General features: G+C 40.5%; 1 long non-coding RNA gene across 1 annotated transcript; it reads right to left on the bottom strand.

Annotated features, from left to right (window-relative positions):
- Window positions 1-3590: 3590 nt before the first annotated feature.
- On the bottom strand, window positions 3591-9803 carry LOC146768437 (uncharacterized). Its single transcript, XR_014953011.1, has 2 exons — window positions 8054-9803; window positions 3591-4912 (listed from the first exon to the last, which is right to left on the bottom strand). It is a non-coding gene; the product is annotated as an uncharacterized LOC146768437 (long non-coding RNA).
- Between the last annotated feature and the right edge of the window lie 991 nt (window positions 9804-10794).

Here is a 10794-nt window from a genome sequence, read left to right as displayed (position 1 = left end):
GCAGAAGAAAATCATGGCATACAATTGAAATACAAAGGAGTCAAGCAGGAATGAAAGGTCAAAGGAAAAGTAAAAGAAATAGAAGAAAATAATGAAATTGAAAAAGACATAATCCTGACATAATCAGGAATTATCAGACAGAACATAGTGAGTGAAATCAAAATGGTGTAAGAATTGAGATGCATTTAGTGGAAATGTATTAGAAATAATGATCTACTCTATTACATTATTCTGTTTACATACCAGGAAAATCCTTACATCCTTAATCTATTAAGTGGTACTGTACATAGAGACAGAAAAAACTGCTGCCTCTGAGTAAGGATAAAAAACACAGCAGAACTCCTGCAGAGTAACCCTAGAATGGTAATCAGGGCAGACTACAGAAGGAATCCCTACTGAGATCTTTTGATTAACCTTGATATGATGTAAGTGGGTAGCTTAGATTAAGCCAGCCATTTCTTCCTTCTTTTCCTATCTTTTTTTTTATTACAGTAATGCAAATAACTAGCAGAAATATATAAATGTAGGTGGCATTTGTCTGGATATTTTTCTAACTTTCAGTCTTGCTTCATAAAATTTGCCAGTAGGTTTTTTTTCCATTGAAAGCAAGAGTAGTTCAAGATACTGTTAAAAATGAGAAAGTAGGTAATTCAAAGTCCCACGCCTTAGTTGACAGGCATATAATTCCTAACCCAATTAGGAAATCAAAGAATTTAATGTGTAAAAGGAGCAGAACATTCAATGTGTGGGGAGCAGATCAACAGCTCTTGATCCCAAATTATTTCTCCTAGCATATACATTGTGCAGCTGACAGGTTGCAGGATGGGATGCTCTCCTCTTCACAGTGCTGTTGGTAATTTTTAGGCATTATTTAACAAGTGTAGAAAAGGTGTTGAGGTGTTTGGGATAATCGTTTTAATCTGTAAGAGCAGTCTTATACCTATCTTTGTAGTTTCTTTCATGCAGACTTCTTCCCAGAGATCTGAAAAGTATTTTCTCTGTCTTTAGGTCCTACCAGGATTTCTATCAGAAATAGCTGACTGCCAGCTATTTCTAGAAAACAGATAATTTCTATTCTGTCATGAGAAACATCTTTTGTTGCTTCATTGGTTGCTTTGCTCTGACTTCCCAGCATGATTTGCCCATGGAGGCCATGTGCACAGACACTGTTGAGATAACTATGGATAGGATTGGTTTGCTGAGCACTGTTCCCAGACAGAAGAACTCTTTGTAGCTTGCCATATTTAAAGATTGCTGGTTTCCATGTTGTGACATACCATAGAATTTACCTAGTTTTCACCAAATCTTTGGTCAGATAGAACAAAACCTTTACAAAGGTGACTGCTAGTTGTCTGTAGAATGACACCTGTTTTCAAGTTTACTATTAATTTTAGGTGACCCTGAAGTGCAGTGGCTCTAGCACACATGAGTGGGTGGAAATGGCAGAAATGCAGTCGCAGTGAATTTACTTCTTGTCTGAGTGAATATTTACACAAGGGGATTTGTTTACAGCTCACGGAAGCACAACCAACCCTCATGATTCAGTTCATCGAACAAGTGTGAATGGCTTGAGGTTAAGAACAGGGCTTTTTTCTTAACCTCCTGACTGACATCCTGTCCTGGCCACTAAAGAATACACAGATCAAATGCCACAGGGCCTGATTTAAAAGAAACTTCGTCAAGTACTATTCATTGAACCATTTTGTATTGGTTTCACATTCCCAGTTTTCACTTGGGAATGTGAAATCTGGAATAGCAACTGTGCTTTGTTAGCTGCCTTTTCTGGCACAGTTAGGTAATTAGAAATTGCCAATCGTTGTTTACCAGATTTTCCAACTTTTGATGAAATATATCTAATTATTTTTACTCAGTATTAGTTATTATTTCCACGACTTTCAAATGAGAATTGCAAGTACTTTGATAAAGTGATTGAAAGTCTTTAACTCAGAGAGAAGAATTATTGCAGAGTTCTGTTTTGTAGCTTTCTCTTGCTGTGGTGACTGACTCTCTACACTTATTGTCTTTTCAAAAGCAAGGTCAATGACCAAGTGCAGGAAAGACAGATAATTTAGTTCCAACTCAATCCAGGTTGTTTTTCCAGTGGCCAGGTGAAAAACACAGTGCAGCAATTTATTCCAGCTCCTGGTCTTCAGGATCAGAGAATTCATTTCTTCAGCATCTCCCTTGGTGATCAACACACCTAAAATGTAGAAGGTGAGCGCTGGATTTGGAATCTTCATGGACCAGAGAGTACATCTGACCAGCTGCAACTAAGGCACATGTTGCAGCTCTCTAAAGATGACTGATTTGAGCAATTATTCTCCTCACAGTATTTGAACAAGATAATTATTGTAGATTTCCCTCCACAGTTTCTCTTTCCTACTTCAGCAGTAAAGGAACCTGGGTAAAATGTTACACCTCAGCCTGCAGACAAGTATCCTGGCCTGTAAAGATAAGAAAATCTAACACTTGTGGAAATTTTGTACACTTCATGGCCAAGTGCTCTCAGTTCTCATGGAGGAAGCCAGAATCTGTAGTCTGTCACCTGAAGAAAGCCTGCTCATTGCCGTCAGGATCATAAGCTACTTTCCTCAAGGTGCTGTAAAGTCACTTGAAGGTGTCTCATGCCAAAATCTGTGAATTTGCTATGTAATCTCTTCTTCACATTGTGATACCATTATCACAAAGAGGCACAACAGAATCATTAGTGGAGCAGAGGCATAGCAGTGATCATTTTGTCTGTGGTCAGACAAAAGAGTAAGGAAATTTGGGAAAAGGAACAAAGGATGGGTGTTGTTTTTCAGAATTGCTTGCTAAAGGAATATTTTGATTCAAGCTGAGATACCCATATTTAATAAGAAATTCTGCCAGCATGAAAAGCTTTATTACAAATCAAGAAAATCCATCCTAAGAAATTTTGAAATGTTCTGTGGAACAAATGTTTCAGACAAATGCTGATTTTGCTGGAAATATTTGGCCTGTATTTCATTAAGGAAATGGAGACAGCTTTCTCCTAAGGATTCCTGGTTTGTACCTCCATTTCCAAGGGCTCTTCTGCTGTTCCCCAGCAGTATGGATCAGTTGAGGGAAGCTCATCTAAGCCAGGTCAGTCACTGACAGCTTGAGCTTACTCTCCCAGAGCTGTTTGGACTGCTGATCCCTTGCCACAAGGGTGACTAGATACCACACCAAGAAGTGCAATAATTTCTGTGTCTCCCTGATGTCTTGGGTGGGTTTTTTCCACTGGAAGAACTATGGCTTGCAGAGATTTTGACATCTTGGTTTCATACCTTAAAGGCTAGAAGATATGTCTCCAGTTTTTGAGGAAGTCAGCAATGCTGAGATGTCCTGCAGCTACAGCTCCTGGAAGATGTAAGGTTTCCAGACAGTTGACTCAGGCTGGAAGGGGTCACAGTGGGTGAAAGTAGGGTGACCCAGAGGACAGTGACTTCAGGGTGACCCAAGGACCCATAGAAAAAGTGTAGGGAGAAGTGCTGAGGCTGCAAATAGTGCAAGTCCACACACCACATCAGTCTGTACTTGTCATACTGGCAAACGTCACTGAAAATGAGACATTTTCTGAGATAAAGTAGGATTTTTTCTGACTTCACAGTATAACATAATTTTATTTGATGTGATTTTAGTAAGTCTTATGTTACATTATCTTCAGTCCCATGATCATGTACAGATTAAATAATTCTCAACAGTTTTACAAAGCACAGAACAAACAAACACAACAGAACTTGATTCAAAGTATTTTGTCTGAAAGCCATTCTAGATAAAAAAACAGAGGCTTGTAAAAATAAAAGCTCAGATCTGGTTTCATCAGATGTCTATAAATCCAAAGTAAGTACACCAAAGGCAATGGGGTTATTTAGATTTTTTTTTTTTTTACCACTGATGATTAATGTTATACATTATTTTTATTCCCTCAGCGGATCCCTTCTAAATCAAGGGAGACATTTTAAGGCAGCTACTTTAATATTCTGAAGGCAAAAGTTTTTGTATAAATCCACATTCACTTGAATGTTTACAACATTTTTTCCTTTTTACAAGCATTCTGGTAAACACAAATGTTTGTGGAATGCAGCTAAATGGCTTAACGAATACCAATAAAGCCAGTTTTTATTCAAAGGAATAGTCTAGCTAAAATATTCTTGGACATTGGTTACTGCATTTAACAAGTTTCGGGGATGACTGGATTAGACATTGTTAGAACTCGAATGTTTTTCAACATTATAAAAAATTATTTTTCAAACAGCTACATAAAATAGCAAAAATTTCAACATCTCATATGTTTATTGCTAAAATATCACTGAAACCTCTGGGTGCCTCTGGTAGAATCTGAAGCTGCAGATCAGTTTATATCCAACTGCTATAGTTACATCTCCTCTCACATAGCTGGTTTACAGTCCCAAATTCCACATTGCAGTGCTGTCCTAAGTGCCCTGTAGGATAAGGGAGCAGGCACATCACTGAATGACAGTGGATAAGGACCTGGCACTGCTTGCTGGGGCAGCTCAGGTCTGTGATGTTAAACGTGCTGTGTGTGTAAATGGGCCAGGTCAGCAAGGGCAGCTACAGGAGCACCTGCACCTGCAGTGTCTATTAATTAGCAGTCTCTTCTTGTTCTGTAATGGCTGTCTGATGTTTGTGGAGGAGGTTGAGCTGGATGGCAAAAGGGCACCTGCATCACACATGATACATTTTAAAGGGATTGTTTGTGGTCTTCCTATTCAACCATGGTCTGCCTGAAGGAGCCCCGTTCACAACATCTTCTGAGAGCACTGCATCCACAAGCACCTTGGGGCAGCTGAAGCTGTTGTTTTGTCTGCTTAGAAAGGTAAGGAAGAGAAAACAAACTCTGCAGGAGAGAGCTGAGGACACCCTTACTGATCTCTTCTGTAAACACCTGGGAGAGAAACATAAGAGAGACTCTGCTGTGAGCCTGCACGGGTCAGGTCTAAATGAAAGCAGTGGTTACTTTGCAAGATCCTTTCCAAATAGCACAGCAAAGGTTCTCAATGGGCTGGGATAGTCTGTAAATGTGAAAGATCTTCACCGGAATCATATCCTCCCCACTCTCTTTCCACACCCAGAGATGCATGGCCTGTGTCCCAGCTTTCAGTTTGTTCTTGCCTGGTGTCATTCATATTTTGGACTGAGGCTCCTGAGAGCTACACAGAGCACTGAAGTTACTCCAAAGAGGCCATGCAAATCAATGTGCAGATTTGGTGGTAAATATCCATTCCTGAATCTCCAAGGGAGTTTAATCTACTATTTACTGGAGCTTTCACAGCCTTTAAACTGGGGTCACTGGGCTCCTTAAAACAAAATTATTTTGTGGAAGAAATTATTTTAAATGAAAATTATTAAATTGTCACACACAAAGGTGGCACTTCTAGGAATTAGTTTTCACACCAGAAACCAGGCTCTGTGGTACTTTTATCCATTCAGAAAATAAAAATAGCTTTTGTATAAAATTTAAATGATTGAAACAAGCTTAAGTCTTAAACACTGAGCAGTCACAATAAACTGCTTGTCCATAGCCTGATGTATTTATCAAAAGTGCATTCAAGAGAAACATGAGCTACTTAGAAGCAATTTACAAACAGGAAAACAGAGGAAATTGGCTAGATAATTTATTCTCCAGGAAGTATTTTTGTGGTTTTATAAGCAAGAAACCCAGCAGAAAGGCAAGGTTATGTCCTACCTGTTGGTGACTTAAATATCAGTCTCTTCTAGCATATTTGTTGTGTTAGAGCCAGGTGCTTGCTAATGCAAGTGCCAAGTGAAGATTTAATTTTATTATTTTTTCCCATTAAAGAAGACAGAAATCCAAAACCAAGGTTTTGAAGACCAAACCCTTTAAAAGCCAAACTGAATGCGAAGGAAACATCATGCACAGGCACAAACACATATGGAGAGCTGGGCTGCTTATAGTAGCATGTAGGATGTTGAGACACTGAGAGGAGATACAAGGTTTTCCTCTTTGTATGAGTGTCCAAAACTTATCCCTCCTCATGTTTGTGATCCTCCCTGTCATTCACTGCTCCCTCACCGAGAACCTGCTAAGGCCAGGACGCTTTTTGTCTTTGATGACTTCTTTTTGCCAGGCTCTTCCTCTGATCTCTATTGCCGGGAAATAGGAATTAGAAGGAAACATCTTTGCCGTGCAGCAGCACCACACACTGAATTGCAATTGCAACAATTTAAGAAGCGAAGTACGAGATAAAGCAGAACTGAAATGTGTAGGGGCAAAGCTAGATCATACTTTGGATCTTTCACCTTTCAGGTAGATCTTTCACATTTTTCTGCATCTTTATCACTTCTAACAAGAGCAGAGATTGACTGCAACTGAGATCAGGGTGGTAGTGTCTCTCTTTAGAGTACGGTCTCTGGGTTTCTTACTCTCTGGGACAGAGGCACAGAGCAGTTGAACTGCAATAATATCTAGTGAGCAGAAACCCCAGCTAGATTTGATCCTTTGAATTTCTGCTTTTAATATCAACATACTTGTCAGTAACTAGTGACACTATCCTGACAGTCTGAGAGGGAAGACTTGCCTCAGCTGAAGGAGTAGGGGCAAGGAACGCAGTGGAAATCAGCTCACTCAGTGAGATTCTTTCTGCTCCAGCTACTCAAGCACACATCCATGTTAGCTTTGAAACATGACTTAGAAGTAATTGTTCAGCACTGCAGAAGAATGGCTGTGTGCCCCACCATAAATGATTAGCTTCATTTTGCATGAATTAGTTTACTTCCTGCAATTATATCTGCTCTTCCCCACCAGGCAGCCACGGTGTTCTGCTTTCCAAAGACAGCAAATCAGCAGCTTGCTGACCCCAAATGCCTGTGAGCCACAAGGTGCTCAGTCCATTTTCTGCACCAGTCACTAGGCTGAGGCATCTGAGTTCCAGCAGACACAGGATGGTTTATGGTTTACTGTCTGTACCAGATGATTAGCAGGAGGGACAAAGTGAGTACAGACATGTGAGAGAAGAATGTGTTTGCCTTGCCAAGCGGACAATCAGTGTAGAGGAGTGGTGTGATCAGAGAAGAGACCCTGTTCAAGAAAAATGACTTGGTGTGTTTTATTTATTGCACTTCCATACTCTCCATCTGTGGAGTACTCCCCTGGACCAGGAAAAGTGCTTTGCAAACTTCAAATTAATCCCTACATCTGGAAAATTAAATAAAGTGCTTCTTGCTTTGCACTTCATTGATAAGGGTGAAGCTTCTGCAACTGGAGCTTGTCTGATTGATCATTGCTTTTGTTGATCCATGGGGCAGTGCTGAGGTCAGGCACTGTGCTGCAGCCAGCCTACCTCTGCTGACTTAACTCCTGCTAGTGCTTTTTATTTCCATTTAAGCAGAGTGCTGTGACTCAGAAAGCAAGGTACTGTGTGCACTGTGAAAGAAGCAAGGTACTGTGTGCACAGCCGTGGCTGTACTTTGCTTTTCTGCTCAGTGTGCTGATGCTTTGCAGTGTCATCTACTACTGCTGGGACTGGCTATTGCAGAAAAAGCACTTTGGACTTAGACACAGCTGAAACTGCAGTCTGACATTGCAAAATAAGGGGCAAGAGCACTCTGAAATGAAGCCACTGGTCCAAGCTCCAGCATGGTCAACACTGCCAGTTCACAGAGCCACTGGGCAAGGAACAGAAATACCCAAAGAGCACAGATGGGCTCACTACTTCCACAGAAAATTCAATGTCAGGACCATATACCCAAAACTGATACCTGGAAAGAAGATACTGGAATGGAAAGATGCCTGCAGAAATACTAGGAACTTGGTGAAGGGAGATGACAAGTTCATAAAGAGCAATCAAGAAGGTAAATAGCCATGCAGGGAGGAGCTGTGATATTCTCTAGGGTGGAGAACTGGGATTTGACTCTGGACTGGTCCCAAGGAGAGGGGAAAGGGGAAGAATCACCCATGTGTCTGTTTCTTCATGGGAGAAATTTTCTGATATATTTTCCTACAGCATACCAAATTCTGTTTGAAATTACACACTGAACATGGTATTCCAGATGCTTGATTACACACCTCATTAGACTCAGCAGGTCTTTGGTAATGCATCCTTCTGCCTCCAGTTCCCACCATTTCTAGAGTGAGGTGAAGACACACCTCCACATGCCAAAGAATACAGCCATCATAGACACACTGGGCAGGGAACTTTGGAAACAGAGCAGTGCTACTCCTTGTGGCCTTTGCACTCCTAAGGAGTTCCTGAAGAGCAGTGGCACTGTCTTCCAGAGCAGGAGCCTCCAAAGACAATATATATGCGCAGTGAAGTTGCTGTGTTGGCATGGCTTGCTTGTTCCTCCACACTGCTGTTGATGTTATCAGTTCTGCATCCTCTTATGCACTGCCTGCACTGAAGTGAGCCTTCTGCCCCGGGGGAGTCCACAAGGGCTGCAAGTCCTAGAAAACAGAAACAAATGCCATCCTGAAATACATCCTGCCTACTCTTGGCTCTTCAGGCTACCTCCAGAAAAACACCAGTAGATCTTTGCCTACCTCAGATACCTGGAGGGGGCTGATCCAGAGGCAGCAGTTTTTTACTATATATTGGCTTCACTGACTGCTGCTGTGAATGCACAGACACATTTGCAAGTTGAATACAGTCAAATGAGATGGTAAAACTGGATTCTTGATTGCCCTGCCTGACAAGCTGAAAGGAGAAAAGTTTAGAAAAGGCATATGCAAAGGGAAGAAGAATGCATACTTACTTCTTTAGGTTTATCTACAAATGTAATCTCACAGAACCCCAACACTGCACTGGCCAAACCTTGAACAGACACGAAGCCCACCAAAGCACAAGACTGTGAAGAAAATGCAGTTTCAGCTCTCCAAAATAGTATAGCTGTACATTAAGCAATAAACATTAAATAATAGACTCTGTCTTTCAGCAAGAGCATCTTCAGTACTGGGGTTCCAGAAATTCACAATATGGTCCATCACCTAACAAAGCAAGCACTGAGATCCTTAGCCCCAAATTAGAGAGCTTCACTTGATGACTTAACTGATTTCAGAGATGAGGTCCCAAGGTTTCTCTCTGCAGCTGCTGTGGACAGGCTGCTGCACAAGGACATTCAGCCCTGAAGTGTGCAGGACCTCCTGCTGCTCTGCTTTTGACAGAGACAGCCCAAAGAGCTTGAGTCCTAACTCAGATCCACCAGCAAAATAGATAATAGTGAAAGTGCAGGTGAATTTTAGGAGGGATAAGAGCTCATGAGTGAAAATGATTGCTATGAAGGGGATTGCTCAAAAACTCCCTTTATAGAGGTCCTGTTGCCATATCTCTGAGTAAGTCACCTTCTGCTGACAGAGGGAAAAAATCCTTCTGCCAGTAAAATAAATGGCTAAGGGAAAAAAGGACTATCAGTGAAAATTGTATCATAATAGTGAAGCTTCCAGATCATGAAAACTTACCGAGTTAGAGAAAAATGCACTCTGCTGGAGTCTGTGCTGTTGTTGATCCTTGAGATGCACCAGTTGTTGTTGCCACCCACTGGCACCTCCTGTCCAGCCCCCTTTGGCACAGCCACAGGTCAAAGGCTGAGGGGAGCCTTGTGCTGGCATTGCCTTGCCCTGACCTCAAATTTGCTGATGTCCAGGCAGTTAGTGACATCCCAAAGCACCCTAAAGAGAAAAAAACATGCTGTTTCTCTGCTTCCTGTGTTATCCATCAGCAAATGCTCTCAAGATTTATGGGGTGAAAATTGAAAAATATTGCTGTTAATAACACTGAAGCTCAACATATCTTTGAGTGTTTAGTATTTCCTACATATATTGCTCAATTTCATATGTGTGTATAACTGTAATATTACATTTGTGTTTTGTGCATGAAAGGAATGGATTTCAAAGGCCCATCTAAGACTATTTACCAAATGTGAAATCTCTCAAACAAATTTTCATGCAGATTAGCAAGAAAGTGGCTCAGTACAATGTAATCTATTGGGCTTTATTTGAAAATTCAAAGTATTGAGTATGCCAAGAGACTAGCATTTATAAAATTAAAATATGAGAAAGACACTCAGTGAATACTTGAAGACATTGAATGAATCTGAGAAAATGAAATCCTATTAACAGAAATATGTTTTCTAGAGATAATAATTGTGAAATTACTGAGATCTCGTCAATACAATTCTTTAAAAAATATATAACACACATGGAAGATAGGAATCCAGCTTTAATTCATTTATTCTGGATATTTGATTCAGAAAAGGTAGGATACCATTACTTCTGTTACTAGAGCTAGTCTTAAGAATATATGGCATTTCTAGAACTATAGGAACACAGAACTTAGGCCACCCTCAACATTGCACAGCTTCACAGCCCTGTTTTTCATTTGAGGCCATTCATCTGATTGCAGTGCATTTCAAAATCTGAGTCTTTTCATTATGAGCCACTGCCTGTTTCTGACAATTCCACAAACATTAAATCCTACTTTAAGCAGCTGTTCGGTTTATTGGCTGCCCTGTGTACCTTCAGAGTGATACTTTTGAAAAATTGCAGAGAAAAAGATGCACTCGAGGCAATGCATTTCAAATGCCTACTTCCATCCTGCCTTCTTATTTTTAATTTACTGTTGTGTCAGAACAAGGGAATGTGATAAATATAAAGGAGCTTCAGGTTAAAAAACACAGTTACTGTCTGATTAAGAACACCACTAGTTTGTAGTAAAGTTGGTCTTGTTAAGATACTAAGCTCCCTAAATTGAAAGAAATATGCAAATACCATGTACACATGTGGATATATAGAAAAATATCCACATCTATCCT

This window comes from Lonchura striata, chromosome 2, assembly GCF_050655825.1.
Source record: "Lonchura striata isolate lonStrDom1 chromosome 2, ASM5065582v1, whole genome shotgun sequence".
NCBI lineage: Eukaryota > Metazoa > Chordata > Aves > Passeriformes > Estrildidae > Lonchura > Lonchura striata.
The sequence above is the reverse complement of the archived record's forward strand: the minus strand, read 5'-3'. Positions and strand labels throughout refer to the sequence as shown.